Source organism: Apium graveolens, chromosome 9, assembly GCF_009905375.1.
Source record: "Apium graveolens cultivar Ventura chromosome 9, ASM990537v1, whole genome shotgun sequence".
Classification (NCBI taxonomy): Eukaryota; Viridiplantae; Streptophyta; class Magnoliopsida; order Apiales; family Apiaceae; genus Apium; species Apium graveolens.
In genome coordinates this window covers 110,199,652-110,210,474 of record NC_133655.1, presented here as the reverse complement: position 1 = coordinate 110,210,474, position 10,823 = coordinate 110,199,652, and the positions used below count along the sequence as shown (strand labels likewise).

The 10,823-nt window shown below is 42.3% G+C and overlaps 1 non-coding gene across 1 annotated transcript; it reads right to left on the bottom strand.

Moving 5' to 3' along the window:
• Positions 1 to 385: 385 nt before the first annotated feature.
• On the bottom strand, positions 386 to 492 carry LOC141687925 (small nucleolar RNA R71). Its single transcript, XR_012561403.1, has one exon. It is a non-coding gene; the product is annotated as a small nucleolar RNA R71 (small nucleolar RNA).
• Positions 493 to 10,823: the final 10,331 nt, after the last annotated feature.

Sequence of the window (10,823 nt, the reverse complement as noted above, 5' to 3'; positions counted from 1 at the left end):
TCATATTGTTCAAGCTGATCCAGCTCTTATGGATTTTTCTCGGCCTAAAATTGATGACATTCAGTCAAGCATCCTTCATCCGGCTATTCAAGCTAACACCTTTGAAATCAAGCCGGGCACTATACAGATGGTGCAGAATTCTGTTTCTTTTGGAGGAGCGGCAACTGAAGACCCCAACATGCACATAAGGAATTTTGTCGAGATCTACAGCACTTTTAAGTATAATGGCGTGACTGATGAGGCTATCAAGTTGAGGCTTTTCCCATTCTCACTGAGGGATAAGGCTAAAGACTGGTTACATTCTGAACCAGCTGGGGCAATCACTACGTGGCAAGATCTTGCGCAAAAGTTTCTGGTGAAGTTTTATCCAATGGCAAAGACTGCTGCTATGAGGAGTGCTCTCACTCAGTTTGCGCAGCAACCTACAGAATCTATGTGCGAGGCTTGGGAACGCTACAAGGAAATGTTGAGAAAATGTCCACATCATGGAATGCCAGATTGGATGGTAATCACTGGTTTTTATAATGGTTTGGGGGCTCAATCTCGGCCCATGCTCGATGCAGCAGCTGGAGGCGCCTTATGGGCTAAAAGCTATACTGAGGCGTACAATCTTATTGAGACGATGGCTGCAAATGAGCATCAAAACCCAACTCAGAGGATGACATCAGACAAGGTAGCAGGTATTCTGGAAGTTGATGCAGCCACCCCTATTGCAGCCCAGCTCCAAGCGCTATCAATGAAGGTTGATTCTTTGGCTACGTATGGAGTTAATCAAATAGCTATGGTTTGTGAGCTTTGTGCAGGTTCTCATGCTACGGATCAGTGTTCTCTTGTCAATGAATCTGTTCAGTATGTGAATAATTATCAGCGACAACAGCAGCCTGTGCCAGCGACCTATCATCCTAACAACAGAAATCATCCAAATTTCAGCTGGGGAAATAATCAGAATGCTATTCAGCCACCATATCAGCAAGGAGTGAGTAAACAGTTTAACCCACCTGGATTCCAGCAACCATAGCAGTATGCTACAAGACAATCATATCCTCAACAGGAAAGTGCAGCTGCACCTACTAGTGCTGATTTTGAGGAACTTAAGCTGTTGTGCAAGAGTCAGGCGGTTTCTATCAAGACCTTGGAAAATCAAATCGGTCAATTAGCCAATGCAGTGCTCAATCATCAACCTGGCACTCTTCCCAGTGACACGGAAGTACCAGGCAGGAAGGAAGCTAAAGAGCAAGTCAAGGCTATTACCTTAAGGTCTGAAAAAGTAGCTGATGCTGAAAAGGCAAAAGAAGTCGAAGCTGAAGTTCGAGATGAAGAATCTAAGCAAAGGGAGAAAGCGGCGGAACCAAGGAAGACTACTGTTGAACACACTCTGCCTGAGGCTAATACAGGGGAGAAATAGCTCTATCCTCCACCACCTTTTCCTAAGAGATTGCAGCAACAAAAGATGGATAGACAGTTCGGGAAGTTTCTGGAGGTGTTCAAGAAACTTCACATCAATATACCTTTCGCTGAGGCTCTGGAACAAATGCCTAGTTATGCGAAGTTTATGAAGACTATTCTTTCAAGGAAGGTGAAACTGGATGACCTTGAAACCGTTGCTCTCACGGAAGAATGCAGCGCGGTTCTGCAATAAAAGTTACCACCAAAACTGAAAGATCCAGGAAGCTTCACCATTCCTTGCACCATTGGCAATCTAACTTTTGACAAGTGCCTTTGTGATTTGAGAGCAAGCATTAATCTGATGCCGTTGTCGATCTTTAAAAAGCTGGACCTACCTGATCCAAAACCCACATACATGTCGCTACAATTGGCGGACCGTTCCATTACTTACCCAAGGGGCATAGTTGAGGATGTGCTCGTCAAGGTGGATAAGCTCTTCTTTCCTGCTGATTTTGTTATTCTGGATTTTGAGGAAGATAAAAAGATTCCCATAATCTTGGGGAGGCCTTTCCTGGCAACTGGCCGTACCTTGATAGATGTGCAAAAAGGAGAACTTACTATGCGGGTTCAAGATCAGGATGTGACCTTCAACGTATTCAAGGCAATGAAATTCCCTACAGAAGATGAGGAGTGCTTAAAAGTGGATGTGATTGGATCTGCGGTTACTTCGGAACTCGATCACATGCTAATGTCTGATGCATTGGAAAAGGCCTTAGTGGGGGAATTTGACAGTGATGATGAAGATAGCAACGAGCAATTACAATATCTGAACGCTTCTCCCTGGAAGCGAAAGCTAGATATACCATTTGAATCTCTTGGTACTTCTGACCTCAAGAACGCTGAAGGGAAGCTCAAACCATCAATAGAGGAAGCGCCTACCTTAGAGCTCAAACCATTACCTGAACACTTGAGGTATGCCTTTTTAGGTGATTCATCTACGTTACCTGTTATTATTTCAGCTGACCTTTCATGTAGTGAGGAAGACAAGCTCTTAAGGATTTTGAGAGAATTCAAATCGGCTATAGGATGGACTATAGCAGACATCAAGGGGATAAGTCCCTCATATTGTATGCATAAAATTCTGTTAGAGGAAGGTAGTAAGCCAACTGTGGAACAGCAGCGAAGACTGAACCCAATCATGAAGGAGGTGGTGAAGAAAGAAATTCTGAAATGGCTAGATGCAGGCATCATTTATCCTATTTCTGACAGCTCGTGGGTGAGCCCTGTACAATGTGTTCCTAAGAAGGGAGGTATCACTGTGGTCGCAAATGAAAAGAATGAGCTCATCCCTACTCGAACAGTTACAGGATGGAGAGTATGCATGGATTATAGAAAATTGAACAAAGCCACAAGAAAGGATCACTTCCCTCTCCCATTCATTGATCAAATGCTTGACAGATTGGCGGGACATTAGTATTTTTGTCTTCTGGATGGGTATTCCGGGTATAATCAGATTTGTATTGCACCAGAGGATCAGGAAAAGACTACCTTCACTTGTCCATTTGGCACATTTGCTTTTCGTAGAGTTTCGTTTGGGTTATGTGGTGCCCCGGCCACCTTTCAGAGATGTATGATGGCTATATTCTCTGACATGATTGGAAATAACGTCGAAGTGTTCATGGATGACTTCTCCGTCTTTGGACACTCATATGATGAATGCTTGAATAATCTGCGCGCCGTACTCAAAAAATGCGTGAAAACTAATTTGGTGCTTAATTGGGAGAAATGTCATTTTATGGTGCGTGAAGGCATTATCCTTGGGCATAAGGTCTCTAGCAAAGGTCTGGAGGTGGACAAGGCCAAGGTGGGAGTCATTGAAAATCTTCCCCCACCTAATTCAGTGAAAGGAATCCGTAGTTTTCTCGGTCATGCGGGTTTTTATCGGCGATTCATCAAGGACTTTTCAAAGATATCTAAGCCGTTGTGCAATGTACTTGAGAAAGATGTGCCTTTCAAATTTGATGATGAATGTTTGGCAGCATTCGAGACTCTCAAGGAGAGTTTGATCACGGCGCCAGTTATTACAGCACCAGATTGGACAGAACCGTTTGAGATGACGTGTGATGCGAGTGACTATGCGGTAGGTGCAGTTCTGGGACAGCGCAAGAAAAATCTCTTCCATGTGGTCTACTATGCGAGTAAGACTTTAAATGGGGCCCAATTGAACTACACCACTACTGAGAAGGAGCTTTTGGCTATAGTCTTTGGCTTTGAGAAATTTCGATCTTATCTGCTTGGTACGAAAGTGACAGTATTCACTGATCATGCAGCTATTCGCTATCTGGTTTCTAAGAAGGATTCGAAGCCGAGACTCATTCGTTGGGTGCTTTTACTTCAGGAATTTGAGTTAGAGATCAAAGATAGAAAAGGTACCGAGAATCAAGTAGCTGACCATCTCTCTAGGTTGGAGAATCCCGATTCTACTTCACAAGATAGGACGTTAATCAATGAATCTTTTTCGGATGAGCAGTTGTTTGCAATTCAGGAGGAAGAACCATGGTTTGCAGATATTGTAAACTATCTTGTCAGCAATATAATGCCTCCCAATGTGACATCCGTTCAAAAGAAGAAGTTTCTGCATGAGGTGAAGTGGTATATGTGGGATGAACCATATTTGTTTAGACAGGGAGCTGACCAGATCATCAGGAGATGTATCCCGTTCTGTGAGACGGAGGGGATATTACGAGACTGCCATTCCACAGTTTATGGTGGACACTATGGAGGTGAGAAAATGGCAGCTCGTATTCTGCAAGCAGGTTTTTTCTGGCCCACCTTGTTCAAGGATGCTCATCAGTTTGTTTTAAGGTGTGATCGTTGCCAAAGAGTGGGAAATTTGTCAAGGAAGGATGAGATGCCATTAAATGTGATGCTTGAAGTCAAGGTCTTTGATGTATGGGGAATCGATTTCATGGGGCCTTTTATCTCGTCTTGCAATAATCAGTACATTTTGCTGGCAGTCGATTATGTCTCAAAATGGGTCGAAGTTAAAGCTTTACCAACAAATGATGCAAAGGCAGTGCTAAATTTTCTTCATAAGCAAATTTTCACAAGGTTTGGAACACCTCGGGTAATCATAAGTGATGAAGGATCGCATTTTTGCAACCGTAAGTTCACTTCTATGATGCATCGTTATAATGTGAATCATCGAGTAGCTACTGCCTATCATCCGCAAACAAATGGTCAAGCGGAAGTGTCTAACAGAGAGATAAAGCGCATTCTAGAGAAGGTTGTTTGTCCATCAAGGAAGGATTGGTCTTTAAAGCTCGATGAAGCTGTTTGGGCTTACAGAACAGCATACAAAACTCCACTTGGGATGTCACCGTTTCAGTTGGTGTACGGTAAGGGATGTCATCTACCGGCGGAGCTTGAGCATAAGGCCTACTGGGCATTGAAGAAATTGAACCTGGATTTAGATGCAGCTGGTAAGAAAAGAATGCTTCAGCTTAATGAACTTGATGAATTCCGACTTCAAGCGTACGAGAATAACAAAATGTATAAGGAAAAGGTGAAAAGGTGGCACGATAGGAAGCTACATCCTAAGTTGTTTGTGCCAGGGCAACAAGTTCTGTTATTCAACTCTCGGCTCCGACTTTTTCCTGGGAAGTTGAAATCAAGGTGGTCTGGACCTTTTATTGTCAAAACTGTGTTTCCACATGGAGCGGTGGAAATTTTTGAGAATGATTTGGACCAAGCATTCAAGGTTAACGGTCAGTGGTTGAAGCACTACTATGGGGACATGGCAAACCGAGAGGTGGTTAGTGCCATTTTGTTGACTACGTGAGAAAGGAACGGAACGTCAAGCTAATGACGAAAAAGAAGCGCTGCGTGGGAGGCAACCCATGAATTGTTGTTACAGGAACCCTTAGAAGTTAATAACCTATCCAAAAACACAAAAAAATCAGAAAATAGGGGCTGGAAATTTTTTTTTCCAGAGACCCTCTGCGCGGCCGCGCAGCTATGCTGAGCGGCCGCGCAGCTATGCTGAGCGGCCGCGCAGGGGTCGAGTTCCAGAAATTTTTTTTACAGTTCAGAAAAAAAAAAAAAAAAAAACAAAAACACAAAAACCCATTACAGCCCATAAACCCACGAATTCTTTTCCCATTACCCCATGATTTTATCCCTCAACCCCACTCCTAATCTAATTTAACCTACTCCACACCCTATATATACATACACCTATCCTACATATCTCCCACAACTTTCTACACTTAAACCCTCTCATAAACATCAAAAATAAGTTCTTACACACTTTTATTCATAAATCAATGGCACCCAAGAGAGCACGCACTATTGACAGTAGCAGCACAGTTCCTACTGCTGATTCATCAAGGGGTACTGCTGCGAGGCCTCGGTTAACTGACAGAGCCGCGGAGGAGGAGTACACTAGGCTGTTGGGGAAGCCGATTCTGAAGGAGAGGGGGTTTTTATCATCAGGGAGGGATGGTGAGTTGTTGCCCATGATTGCAGAGAAGGGGTGGATAGCTTTTTGTGAGTCACCCGAAGAAGTACCGATGAGTGTTGTTCGCGAGTTCTACGCGAACGCGAAGGCTGAAAAGAATGGGTTTTCTGTAGTTCGGGGGCTGACGGTTGATTATCATCCTGCGGCGATTCGCCGAGTGATTGGACAGCGAGAGAGGAAGCCCGAGGAGGAGAACTGGAATGAAAAGACTGCTGAGGATTTTGACTTGGATTTGATTTGTGCGACTCTCTGTCGACCGGGCACAGTTTGGAACCGCAGTCCAGCCAATAATGAGTATCGTCACTTTCCGGCGATCGCCATGAACAGGTATGCCCGTGCATGGAACGCATTTATATGTGCTAATATTTTGCCTTCTTCACATGCACACGAGGTCACAGTTGAGAGAGCACAGTTGTTGTGGGGAATTCTGAATGAGGAATACTATGTGGACCTTGGTGAGTTTATCTACCAAGGAATTCTGAAGTTTTTGAGGGGAGCAAAGCATATGAACATCCCTTATGCATCCACGGTTACAAAGCTATGCCATGCAGTAGGAGTGAACTGGCCGGCTCATGAGCAGTTGCAGTTGCCAGCAGCTCCTATAGATTCTGGCACTCTGAATGGGATGCAGGAGTGGACCGGTGGTGAGCCTGAGGAGCATGGGCTGGGTTATCGTCTTCCAGGAGGTCGTCCAGCACGAGGTGCTACTATGGCCAGGCCAGGGCGTGGGGAGGCTAGTTCTTCGAGAGCTCAGGAGGGTGCTGGGATGGGTGATGCCCAGTATAGGAGGCTTTCACGGCGGATGGATGCCATGTATGAGACGCAGAGCAGGTTTGCTCAGGAGCTCACCCTTGCGTTAGGGACTGCTTTTCGAGGCCTTGGAGCTGATATCCAGTGGCCAGTTTTTGGTGAGGACTCTGCATACCCGCCGCCTGATACTCCACCCACTGAGGGTGATGATGATGATGACTCCGAGTAGGTATACCCTGTGTTCCTTTCTACTACCTTCACTGGGGACAGTGAAGATTTTAAGTTTGGGGGTGGTAGTTAAGGAATATTTTGTGTGTGTCATATAGTTGCATATTCATGATAGTTAGTTCATATAGTTGCATAATTTTTGCCATATAGTTTTTTTTATATAGCTTTATTTGTTGTCATATCATATAGCTCATGCATATACCATGATCCCTTTTGCAATGATTTATCGACTGAATTGTGATATTGATGCGAGTGTAGTGATAGCATTAAAGTGATATTAAGTTGTGTAGGTTGATATGCATGCTAGAAGCACTTGTATTGTCACTAAGTCTTAGAGAATGCTGAAGGACTAGATTGTTGTTATGATCTGATTATTTTCGAGGATAATCTATTTATTATGCTTAGAATTTGATAATAGGTTCTTAGTGGTAAAGGCATGAAAAAGAAAAAAAATGGAGTAAAAATGGAATTTGTTGCTAGTTGTGGCTAGGCGTCAAATGGCTAGTAGCCGGCTCGCATGTTATGTGAGTAGTCTAGGGTTGAGCAAGATGGAGCGAAACGCACTTGCTCAGAGTTAAAAAAAAAAAAAAAAAATTTGCGTAATTGATCAAGAGTGGGCTCTTTGGTATTCGAGTTATTAAGTTCTTAGGGGACTTTGTGCCTAGTGACCTAAGGCTTTTAGAGTCTGGGATCCGCTAACCTAACGCTCGTTACATAGATACCATTGTATAAGTCTTTTGTGGACCTCACTCACTGCACGGTCAAATAAGCATTTGCGTTGTAAATAAAAAGCACGATTCCGTAGTAAGCTCTAAAGTTCTTGTAGTGTTGTATATCACTTTGTCCCTAGAATTTTTATTCTTTGTATAATCGTAGGATTGCCTTGAGGAAAGTCTAGTCATAGTAATTGGTCTAGTTCCGAAGCATATCTGTTAAGCATTTGCACACACCACGTTTGTGGCGGTATGTCCGTTTGCATGAGTTTTTTGATCTTTAGTGTCTAACTACATTCGTTGAGACGTGACAATTTGGTTGGTTAATTGTAGTAAGGGGGATCGTTGCATTTTCATATAGATTGCATTCATGCATATTTTTATTGGTTTTTGAGTCTGTGACGCTTGAGGACAAGCATCGATTTAAGTTTGGGGGTGTGATAAGTGGCATTTTATACCACTTAGAACGTCTTAAAATGGCTTAAATTGGTGTCTTGAAATCAAGTATTTTGTGTATTTGATGCGTTTTTCTAGTGTTTATGCATTTCAGGGTATTAGTTGCATTTTGGAGGAGGAATCATCAAGAATAAGCCTTGGCATGTGTTCACCATTGCGAGAGGAAAAGAACGGGAAGATTACGGCGAAGAAACGGAGCAAACCTGGAAATTTTCCAGTAGGGTCCTGCGCGCCCGCGCAGCAATGCTGAGCGGCCGCGCAGCAGCCTTGCGCGCCCGCGCAGAAATGCTGAGCGGCCGCGCAGGGTCGGGGAAAATAATATATTGTTTTAGACTTCTACTTCTGTTTGGCTTCCAACTTCTATGTAATCTGAGTTTTATGGGACTATTATATAAGTAGATTTGAGACGTTTTTCACAGAGTATTAAGAGGGGATTATGTTTTAGATTGTGTTTTGCAAGGAGCGAAGGAGATAAGGAAGAAGACCGATTTAGCACACAGCAACGAAGAGGAAGCATATATTCTTGTGATTCTTGTTTCGTTGTAACTTTGGATGCTAGTTTTCTTGCTTTGACTTATTTACTCTTGTGACGTACTCTGTTTTAATATAATTAGTTTAGTTGTTATTTTCTTGTGTTCGTTTATCATGATTTCATATGAACCCATGATGGCGATAAGTTCTATTATGGGCTAATCGTGATCATGGGGTTGCAACGGATTTATTATGGAATTCTTTAGTTAATTGTTTAATACTTTAGTGTGTGATGATTGCATGATATCTAGTATTGGTTGTGCGTATTCGTCTTATGTGCGTCGCGAACATATAAGATAGGGTGTTAATCTCTTGTGAAGCGACAGTGGATCTTGAGATTTAGAACTTGCCATGCTAGCATAGGTTCATGTACGTTGTGCATGATTAGTGGGTAACTCTAACAGTTTTATTTGCCCTATGTAATCAAAAGGAATAACTTGTGCTTAAATCATTGTGTTGTCAATTTCTGTAGACATATAGGAACTCAACATAATTGATGACTATTCAATTTCTATCTTAATTGTGGATGTTTGGTAGAATGGTATTAGTACAATGAAAGTTGGCTTTTATCAGTTTTGTGTTATTCGATTAATATCATCACTGTCACATGCTAAAGGTAATAACTATGGCTATAGAAGGAAGTAATAATGAAGTTGTGATCTCATGAGTGTTTTATTATTGATAAATTGCAGTGTTAGTTAAGTGGTTAATTAAGTAGTTAATTATAGTTAATATTTAATCAACAATTTTAAGTGTTACTATCTTAACATTGAGAAGTAATCATACATTGGTGAGTGAGTTAAATTAGACAATAACTTAGTCTGAGTCTCTGAGGGAACGAACTAGAAAGTATTCTATATTACTTGCGAACGCGTATACTTGCGTGAATATTAGTGCGTGATTTCGCCCTAACAAGTACCATATGTGGCTCTGCAACCTGTCCCACAGACTCCTGTGATTGAACCCTAGGTATCCCTGTAGAACCCTGTTGTGGTAAACCCAACTAAAATCCCCCGTCATGCTCACCCATCCCCTCAACCGGGCCCATCTGAAACACACTGGCTCTGGAGCATATACAGGCAAAGGAGGTAATAGTGCTGGTGGAATCTCTGGCTCAATCTCTGCCATAAACTGATACTCTATCGGAAGTGAAGGTGGAAGCATCGGCTCAAAGAACTCTAAAGGATCAAACATCTCCACGGGATCTGATATCTATTCTGGAGCTGATGGTGCTAGCTCCTGGGGTAGTGGTGGTGGTGGTGGAAGTGGTGGAAACATCTGTGTTGACACTGGTGGTAGAGCTGGTGCAGCTGGCCCAGTAACAGTCCTCTCGGATGATGTTGATGATGCCATCTGATAATACAATAAGAAAAGAAAAGGGTCACTTAACATTCCCAGAACTTATACTTCCTAATCTAGACTTGTCTAAACCCTAACACTCTTATTCATATCTTATGTGATCTTCTTATCTTATCTTAATCCTAATGTTCTTGTTTTGAGGGACCAAACCTACAACTCTGATGTCAAACCTGTAACGCCCTCCAAACCCGAGGTATAAGTTTGGGGGTTACTAGCTAATCACCAAATCAGTACAACCTGTATAACCACTAAGCATATATATATATACATCTAACCCCTTTAATACTAACGAGGATCTTTTTAGATTGGAGTATGAAAACAAGAACCACACTCTACTTTTATTACAATCCAAATTTAAAATCTCATAAAACTCTGTTTATTACATACCATTGTCTAACAAGTTTTAAACTACTTTTTTTATTTGTTTACATACACACATTGCTATCTACACTACACCTGCTCAGGCAACTCAAAGTTTTCTTCCTGGATCGGGATCAACACCTTTGGTATGAGAGGGTCCCACAGCTTGACTCGTTTCTTTACCACTCGAGTTCTGATAGGTTTCAATTTCCTTCTTAACTGAAAACAATAAGGTGAATAACAACAAAATAGGGGTGAGCCATAAGTTATTCAACAAGTCCTCAACATATAAGCAGTGTTATAATAAGCTAAATGAATCGGTAATTTGGTTACATCTATAAAGATATACCCTCGCGAGAAAATAACGAAGGCCATTATCCGTGAATATCAAACGAACTAAACTAGATACAAGTTCGCACCTATATCCTGCTGATCAGCCATGATACAGTGCAAATTCATACCTCAAAGTATAGATCCATTCGGGTACCCAAGCCTTAAGGCCCAACACAAGTATCCGATTA